Source organism: Arachis stenosperma, chromosome 7 (assembly GCF_014773155.1).
Source record: "Arachis stenosperma cultivar V10309 chromosome 7, arast.V10309.gnm1.PFL2, whole genome shotgun sequence".
Taxonomy (NCBI): Eukaryota; Viridiplantae; Streptophyta; class Magnoliopsida; order Fabales; family Fabaceae; genus Arachis; species Arachis stenosperma.
In genome coordinates this window covers 50,028,915-50,039,165 of record NC_080383.1, presented here as the reverse complement: position 1 = coordinate 50,039,165, position 10,251 = coordinate 50,028,915, and the positions used below count along the sequence as shown (strand labels likewise).

General features: G+C 36.0%; 1 non-coding gene across 1 annotated transcript; it reads right to left on the bottom strand.

The window, feature by feature from the left end:
- Positions 1-9,882: 9,882 nt before the first annotated feature.
- LOC130942981 (small nucleolar RNA R71) lies at positions 9,883-9,990 on the bottom strand. The gene has a single exon (XR_009071522.1). It is a non-coding gene; the product is annotated as a small nucleolar RNA R71 (small nucleolar RNA).
- Between the last annotated feature and the right edge of the window lie 261 nt (positions 9,991-10,251).

Below are 10,251 nucleotides of genomic sequence, written 5' to 3'. Positions count from 1 at the left end.
CACTTGGTGTGTGTTTGGACTGAGCATTGAAGCTTTCTCGTGGATAGGCTTTTTCTGGAGTTAATCGCCAGCTTTGGTGCCAGTTTGGGCATTTAACTCCAACGTTTATGCCAGTTCTGGCGTTTAACGCCAGAAAAGGGTAAAAAGCTGGCATTTAAACGCCAGTTTGCACTATCAAATATCGAGTAAAGTATAGACTATTATACATTGATGGAAAGCCCAAGATGTCTACCTTCCAACGCAATTGAGATCGCGCCAATTGGGCTTTTGTAGCTCCAGAAAACCCATTTCGCGTGCAGGAGGGTCAGAATCCAACAGCATCTGCAGTCCTTTTTCAGCTTCTGAATTAAATTTTTGCTCAGGTCCCTCAATTTCAGCCACAAAATACCTGAAATCACAGAAAAACACACAAACTCATAGTAAAGTCCAGAAATGTGATTTTTTGCATAAAAACTAATAAAAATATACTAAAAAGTAACTAAAGCATACTAAAAACTACATGAAAATACCACCAAAAAGCGTATAAAATATCCGCTCATCATTCGGCCCTAAGGGCCTAATGATAATGATGAATGAAATTAAATTATGATGCATTAGGTGTTCTAGCTGAGAAAGTGAGCTTAGGAGCAAAGCATATCAATTTTCGACATCACCAAGTAAGGGTTAAGATAATTAGATTGTTATTTTTGTGGTTGTGCCTATGATGAGAATTGATGAAGTATTATTTGCTTGATTGATGATAAATATGGTTCTAGTATGTGTTTGAATGATGGATAGGGTATATGAATTGTTATGTTTGGTATAATGCAGAAAGGCGCAAGCTTGACTTTGTTTAGGTGCTTGAAATTGTGAAATTTATTGAATTTATTTTCTTAGAATATGTTGGTTGTGAAAGCATCTCTGAACAACTGAAAAAAGGTTAGAAGTATGATTTTTGGAAGGATTATAGTTTTAAGTATGGAATATGGTATGTAAGGTTGCTGAAAAAGTCTAGACAGGATTTCTGCATAATTGGCAGTAGAATAGAACCATTCCTGGGAGCATACTAGCTTTTATTTTTGAATGAAACTATTTTTTTACTAAACTTTAACATGTTTTGAGCGCCTCATAAAAAATTCAGATTTTATTGATAAGTGGTTTGGGAGAAATGAATTTTTAAAGATTGATGGTTTCTGAAGAAAATCCTATTTCTCTACTGCATAAGCACCAACTTTCAACCCACCTAATTTGCAATTCTGTTGAGTTTTTGAGCTGAAATTAATGACATTTTAAATCATTTTGAGCCTAGAATCTACAGTTAAAATTTTGTGTCAAAACGTTTTTTAAAAATTAGTTATGGTTCAAAAAGTGAGGGTAGCTTACTGAATTTTGAAAATAGAATTCTGAAAAGCAGGGCTGTGTTTCTAAGCTCATAACTTTTTCATGTGACATGGTATTAATCTGAAATTTAGTTTTATGAAAATCTGGAAGAGTCTTGCTTAAGGACGTGAATTTTGAAAGACAATGGGTTAGAGTTGGATTTTTAATGAATTTAATAAATCTACTACCCCTCCCGTTCCTTACTGCATTTTCTCGAAAACCATAACAACATCCTTTTTAAGCAATAGCACCAGTTTAAACTATGACTAAATTACCTCAATACCAAGCTTTAGGATCTAAAATATTCGTATGAGGACAACCAAGGAAGTTTTAAGGTCAATGGGTGATGCAAAGGTATGTATAATTTGGCGGTGGTGTGGAGGTATCTATAGCTGGGCGGTGATGCGGAGGTATATTTTATAGTGTTGGTGATGTGAAGGCATAATAGAGAGAAATGAAATGAGAAAACATGTTTGAAAGAGATAATCAAAATGAATAGTAAATTATGAAAAGTGTATGTTAATTGGGCCTTGTGCCAAACTGCTAATACGCAAGTGCCCGCCTAACGGATAGCTTGAGATTGCTAATGCAGGAATGTTCGCCTAACTGATAGCACTGTTCCTTACTGTGATGCACATTAAAATGTTATTGTGATGAGGCCTAACTGACATGGGTAACCGAGATGCCAAGGTGTCTAACTGACATAGTAAAGGGACCATATTCAGGGTTCACTTCGAGTAACATCAAGTTGCGGGTAGACAACCAACGCATGAGCTCATGGCCTGCGCTAGGAACAGGCATGCATCATCTTGTTTGCGCATATGAACTTTTTGTGAATTATTTATTTCCATTTCCTATTTGTCTATGCTATTTACTTTTTGTATGTATGTTTGTGCCCTGTGTTTCTATGTTTGTTCTTTTTCTGTTTCACGACAACTTAGAGACAAAAACCTTAGGCTCCCCTTTTATCTGCTGAGAACTCTAGGTACTCACCTTTCTTCTCTTTCTTTCTCCCACTCCCCAGATGGGTTCTGCAGAGGAGTCTGTTGAGTTTCGGGTTACATTGCCCATATTTCTACCTCGGCATGTCGTACGTATTCACTCTAACTGAAGACCATTCCGGAGATTGACCTAGCTGACTTTTTACTCCTTTTGATGATCAATAGTATCACTTTTTCCTCACTTTTGTAGTACTTTTAGAGGGGTAAGACCTCTCAGTAGTAGGGTTCCAGTTTAGGAAACCCGTGTGAGGGTTGGAACTGACTTCCTCTTTTGTATATTTATATATAACTTGGTGTAGTTCTAAGTTTTTTGATAGATGACATGTATCTCCAAACTTAGTTCCAGTGTACATTTGTATATATGTAAATATGCTTATGTTCTATTATCATGTATTTACCTATGACGTAGCTTAAAGTGTTAACCTTGCGAGTAGCTAAACGATATTTCATGAGAAATAATTTAATCATGCTAAATTTATAAAGGCTTATATTAACATTTTTTTATGAAATCCGAGTCCAGAGTGATGAGCGGATATTTTATACGCTTTTTGCCATCATTTCATATAGTTTTTAGTATGTTTTGTTTAAGATTTATTAAGTTTTCATAGATTTTAGTGCTAAATTCACATTTTTGGATTCTACTTTGGGTTTGTGTATTTTTATGAAATTTCAAGTATTTTCTGGCTAAAATTGAGGAGCTGGAGCAAAAGTCTGATTCAGAGGCAGAGAAAGCACTGCAGATGCTGTCCGGATCTGACCTGCTTGCACTCGAAATAGCTTTTCTGGAGCTACAGAAGTCCAAATCGAGCTTTCTCGACGGCTATGGAAAGATAACATCCAGAGCGTTCCAGAAATATGTAATAGTTCATACTTTGCTTTAGAATTGAAGGCCTAAAACTGGCGTTCAACGCCAGCTTTCTGCCCTATTCTGGCGTCCAATGCACAAAGAAGAAGAGACCAGCGTCGACGCCCATAAAGGACACCCTAGCCAGCGTTCAATGCCCTAGAGGCCTCTGATCATGGAATTAATGTATCACTACAAAAATTTCTTCGGCAAGTAACCGAATTGTCGTCAGGTAATAACTCACAACGAGTGAGGTCGATCCCACGAGAATTAACGGATTAAGCAAGCAATAGTTGATTAATTATTCTAGTTAGACGATTCAATAAAGTGCAAGGAAAGTAAATGACAAAAAATTAAAGTGATAAAAATTAAAGTACAAGAATATAAATTGCAAGGAATAGAAAGTATAAGAAAGTAAAGTGCAAGAAAGTAAATGACTAAAAAGTAAAACTAAGTGAAGCATTTTTACAAACACTTGGTAGGCATAAATGTGCAAAAGTAAAGAAAGCCATAAATGTGTATAAGTAAATGACAAGAATTAAAGACAAGAAGAAAATAACAAGAATTAATAATGAAATTAACATTGGGATCAAGAGATATTGCATTTTTAGGATCAATAGTTTTCATCTCCTTTTCAATCATGCAACTCATTGACCTCTTAGCAATCATGAGTGATTGAGTCCCAATTCCTTGGTAACTTAATCTCCCCAATCTTGATCAATAGCCAATTCCTTGGTCTAATTGCTCATGAGAAGAGATGAAGAATGGTCCCTAATTATACCACACACTTTCGTAGACGCAAATAATGGATAGATTAAATGTCACAATATCCCATCCATACCCAAATCTACTCAAGTGTGAGAAGGAATTTCAAGCATGGTTTTATGATTCCTCTTCCAAGGTTCACATAAAACCCAAATACATTCAATCTCTTTTCCAAGATAATTGTATGCTAACATGAAGAACAAAATTCTTTCTAGTAAATCAAAGAGAGATGGAGAGAAGAAGAAGAATAACAACAATTTAATCCATCAAATAGAAATAGAGCTCTCTTTCCCGATGTTGGAAATTAGAAATTCATAGCAATATATTTACAAAAGTGTGTATGAAAGAAATGGAAGAAGAGAAGAGAATGAGAGTGAAAGGGGAGTGGAGTCACCTCCACCCCTCCATGGTGTGTCCAAAATGATGAATCTAAGGCCCTATTTATAAGCTACCTAAATTACAAATTCAAATAAAATTACAATCAAATTCAAATTTCCTAATTACTTCTAGATTATTCTTGTGGCCTTGATTGATTGTTAATTGTGGCTTGACTTGTATAACACCCGAGTTTTTAAAAAATTAAATTTTACGCTTTGAATTTAAAAAATAAAATCTAATTCAATTATGACTTATTCTATTAGTTTAAAATATTTATTAGAAACTATTTTAAAGATAAAATATTTAAATTAACTTTTATTATTATTATTATTATTATTATTATTATTATTATTATTATTATTATTATTATTATTATTATTATTATTATTATTATTATTATTATTATTATCTAAAAAAAAAGAAGAAGAAGTGACACAGGTCCGTAACGCCTTACTTTTGGTACGATCATGACGTGCTAAAAGTTAGGGTGTTACATTATGGTATCAGAGCAGTTCGTTCCCGTTAGAGCCTTGGAAATGGACTGACTATGCTTTACTGCATACTCTGAGTATCTGTCATGCAGTAGAACTTGTCCCACTGACAAGAGTTTGAATTTCAAGTGCATGATTGTCTATTGATTAATTCTGTTAGTCAACCGTTGCATATCTCATGATATTAAGTTTGGCCAACTTAATACTAATGATTCATGTATATGGAAACACTAATGGATTATCATAGACGAGATAGAAGTAATAGGTAACGTGAATCGTGGGTTTTGGGAACGTTAGAAGTTAAGTTTAGGGGTTAGCTCCGTTTCAACGCATAATCCTTATTTGTGCTAATGTGAATCTCTTCCTTGGTTGTTTTCCGTAAGACTTTTTGTTTCAAACTTCTTTCATCAGATATGTATTCTTTCACATTTGCAAACTGAACATGCCACACCTCTCTATTTCTCTTCTTCGATATTTTTGAAAATGGTGTTGATATGAATCTTTTCCATCTTATATCAATTTTCGAGGGCGAAAATTTTTGTAAGGTGGGTAGGATATAACACCCGAGTTTTTAAAAAATTAAATTTTACGCTTTAAATTTAAAAAATAAAATTTAATTCAATTATGACTTATTCTATTAGTTTAAAATATTTATTAGAAACTATTTTAAAGATAAAATATTTAAATTAACTTATTATTATTATTATTATTATTATTATTATTTATTATTATTATTATTATTATTATTATTATTATTATTATTATTATCTAAAAAAAAAGAAGAAGTGACACAGGTCCGTAACGCCTTACTTTTGGTACGATCATGACGTGCTAAAAGTTAGGGTGTTACAACTTGGGCTTGTGAACTTTTAATTCTCTTCATAGAGGCTTGAAACATTGAAGAATAAATTAAGGAATTGGAGTATTAGGAAGTGGCCCAATGTGGAGTGTCATTGAAGTGGTATTTTGGGTTTTTGAAGGTTTGGGAAACCTTACTCGATGAATATTGGTCTGTTTGGGTCCCCAAATTAAATGCCCACTATAGACTATTATATATCATTGGAAAGTCCTAGATCTCAGCTTTCTAACGCCGATGGAAACATGTTATTTGGACTTCTCTAGCCAAGTTATGATCATTTGAAGGTGAAGAGGTCAGTCTGGCGTGTTTTCTGGAAATTTGGCCTAGCGTGCCACGCCGAGTACACAGTGCAGAAAGAATTGTAATTTGCGCCCTCAAATCTAGTGTCCACTATAAAGTATTATATATGGTTAGAAAGCTCTGGAAGTCTACTTTCCAATGGCACTGAGAAAATCTCTTTTGGAGCTTTGTAGCTTGAGTTATTTTTGTTTGAGTGTGAAGAGGTCAGGGTTGCAAATCCTCTTTGCTTCTCTTTGAGTTTGTTTCCAACTCTTTTGCCACCTTGAGAGTGTGCTTCCTCTATTAGTGTTTTTATTACTTCGTTTTCTATCATTTCCTACAAAATTCATCGAATCAAAAGATCAAAGTAATATACAACTTAAGAACAACAAATACTCAATAATTGGGCATTATAAACTAATTTTTCATATGAAAAAGCATAGAAAAACATAACATGATGTGCAATCAACACAACACTGATGAGCGGATAATTTATACGCTTTTTGGCATTGTTTTTAGTATGTTTCTAGTAGAATTTAGTTAGTTTTTAGTATATTTTTATTAGTTTTTAGTTAAAATTCACTTTTCTGGACTTTACTATGAGTTTGTGTATTTTTCTGTGATTTCAGGTATTTTCTGGCTGAAATTGAGGGACCTGAGCAAAAATCTGATTCAGAGACTGAAAAGGACTGCAGATGCTGTTGGATTCTGACCTCCCTGCACTCGAAGTGGATTTTCTGGAGCTACAGAAGCCCAATTGGCGCGCTCTCAACGGCGTTAGAAAGTAGACATCCTGGGCTTTCCAGCAATATATGATAGTCCATACTTTGCCCAAGATTTGATGGCCCAAACCGGCGTTCAAAGTCACCTTCAGAATTCCCAGCGTTAAACGCCGGAACTGGCACCAAAGTGGGAGTTAAACGCCCAAACTGGCATAAAAGCTGGCGTTTAACTCCAAGAAGAGTCTCTACACGAAAATGCTTCAATGCTCAGTCCAAGCACACACCAAGTGGGCCCGGAAGTAGATTTTTATGTCATTTACTCATCTTTGTAATTCTTAAGCTACTAGTTCCCTATAAATAGGACCTTTTACTATTGTATTTTCATCTTTTGATCACTTCAGATCTCTAGATCATCTTTGGACATCTAGTTCTTAGATCATTAGGGGGGCTGGCCTCACGGCCATGCCTAGACCTTGTTCTTATGTATTTTCAACGGTGGAGTTTCTACACACCATAGATTAAGGTGTGGAGCTCTGCTGTACCTCGAGTATTAATGCAATTACTATTGTTTTTCTATTCAATTCAGCTTGTTCTTGTTCCAAGATATCACTTGTTCTTCAACTTGATGAATGTGATGATCCGTGACACTCATCATCATTCTCACCTATGAACGTGTGACTGACAACCACCTCCGTTCTACCTTAGATTGGGTGAATATCTCTTGGATTCCTGATACACGACGCATGGTTGATCGCCTGACAACCGAGCGCTCGCCTGACAACTGAGCCAGCCATTCCGTGAGATCAGAGTCTTCATGGTATAGGCTAGAATTGATGGCGGCATTCAAGAGAATCCGGAAGGTCTAAACCTTGTCTGTGGTATTCTGAGTAGGATTCAATGATTGAATGACTGTGATGTGCTTCAAACTCGCGATTGTGGGGCGTTAGTGACAGACGCAAAAGAATCACTGGATTCTATTCCGACATGATCGAGAACCGACAGCTGGATAGCCGTGCCGTGATAGGGTGCGTTGAACATTTCCACTGAGAGGATGGGAGGTAGCCACTGACAACGGTGAAACCCTTACATAATGCTTGCCATGGAAAGGAGTAAGAAGGATTGGATGAAGACAGTAGGAAAGCAGAGAGACGGAAGGGACAAAGCATCTTCATACGCTTATCTGAAGCTCTCACCAATGAAATACATAAGTATCTCTATCCTTATCTTTATGTTTTATTCATATATCACCCAAAACCATTTGAGTCTGCCTGACTGAGATTTACAAGGTGACCATAGCTTGCTTCATACCAACAATCTCCGTGGGATCGACCCTTACTCGCGTAAGGTTTATTACTTGGACGACCCAGTGCACTTGCTGGTTAGTTGTGCGAAGTTGTGTTTATGCCATGGTATTGAGCACCAAGTCCTTGGGGCCATTACTAGGGATTATTTGAGTTGTGAAAAGAAGTGATCACAATTTCGCGTGCACCAAGTTTTTCGCGCCGTTGCCGGGGATTGTTTCGAGTATGGACAACTGACGGTTCATCTTGTTGCTTAGATTAGGTATTTTTCAGGGTTCTTAAGAATGAATTCTAGTGTTTCAAGGTGATGTTCTTATCATCACCAAAGCTGATTGATTCTCATCAATTTAGCTCTTGAATGCAATGTCCTGCTGAAGCTTGGCTATCCATGTCTAATTTCTTTAGACTAAAGCTTTAGACTAACATTGCATGATTCCTGGGATTCTCATTAAGAATTTTGATATCTTTATTTTACTTTTCCACTTAATTTTCGAAAAAATCCAAAAAAATTACAAAATCATAAAAACCAAAAATATTTTCTGTTTCTTGTTTGAGTCTAGTGTCTTATTTTAAGTTTGGTATCTTGAATGCATTGTTTATTTGATCTTGGTTCTATTTTCAAGTCAATAATACAGGGAACTGAAGATTCAGTACATGCAGCAGAGAAATTATACAGAAAAAGCTGGGCGTTCACAACGCCCAGTGAAGAAGGAAAAACTGGCGTTTAAACGCCAGCCAGAGTGCCTGGCTGGGCGTTTAACGCCCAAAAGGGTAGAGCTTTGGGCGTTAAATGCCAAAATGTGCACCATTCTGGGCGTTTAACGCCAGGATGGCACAAGAGGGAAGATTCTGTTTTTAATTCAGATATTTTTTCAAGTTTTCAAAGTTTTTCAAAATTAAATCTTTTTCAAATCATATCTTTTCAATCAAATCTTTTTCAAAATCAATTTCTTTCCTTTTTCAAGGATACTTGCTAACAATTAATGATTTGATTGAACATTTCAAGTATGTTGCCTTTTCTGTTGAGAAAGGTTTAATGTTTGAATCATATCTTTTCTTGTTAGGCAAGTCATTTATTTTTAAAATCAAATCTTTTTAATTTGTTTTTCAAATTATATCTTCTTCAAAATCTTTTTCAAAATGTTTTTAAATCTTTTACTTAATTTTCGAAAATTTCTTCCCCTCTTCTCACATCCTTCTATTTATGGAGTACCACTCCTCCTCAATGCACAATTCGAACTCTATCTCACTAAGTTCGAATTCTTCTACCTCTTCTTTCTATTTTTCTTTTCCTCTGACACCTCAAGGAATCTCTATACTGTGACATAGAGGATTCCATATTTTCTTGTTCTCTTCTCTTTCATATGAGTAGGAACAAAGACAAGGGCATTCTTGTTGAGGCTAACCCTGAACCTGAAAGGACCTTGAAGCGAAAGCTAAGAGAAGCTAAGGCACAACTCTCTGTAGAGGACCTAACAGAAATCTTCAAAGAAGAAGAACCCATGGCAGCCAAAAACAACAACAATGCTAACAATGCAAGGAAGGTGCTGGGTGACTTTACTGCACCTACTCCCGACTTCTATGGGAGAAGCATCTCTATCCCTGCCATTGGAGCAAATAACTTTGAGCTTAAGCCTCAATTAGTTTCTCTAATGCAACAGAATTGCAAGTTCCATGGACTTCCATTGGAAGATCCTCATCAGTTTTTAGCTGAATTCTTGCAAATCTGTGACACTGTCAAGACTAATGGGGTTGACCCTGAGGTCTACAGACTTATGCTATTCCCTTTTGCTGTAAGAGATAGAGCTAGGACATGGTTGGACTCTTGGGAAAAGCTAGTCAATGCCTTCTTGGCAAAGTTCTTTCCACCTCAAAAATTGAGCAAGCTTAGAGTGGAAGTCCAAACCTTCAGACAGAAGGAAGGTGAATCCCTCTATGAAGCTTGGGAAAGATACAAACAATTGATCAGAAAATGTCCTTCTGACATGCTTTCTGAATGGAGCATCATAGGTATTTTCTATGATGGTCTCTCTAAACTGTCCAAGATGTCTTTGGATAGCTCTGCTGGAGGATCTCTTCATCTGAAGAAGACCCCTACAGAAGCTCAAGAGCTCATTGAAATGGTTGCAAATAACCAATTCATGTACACTTCTGAAAGGAATCCTGTGAACAATGGGACAAATCAGAAGAAAGGAGTTCTTGAGATTGATACTCTGAATGCCATATTGGCTCAGAATAAGATATTGACTCAG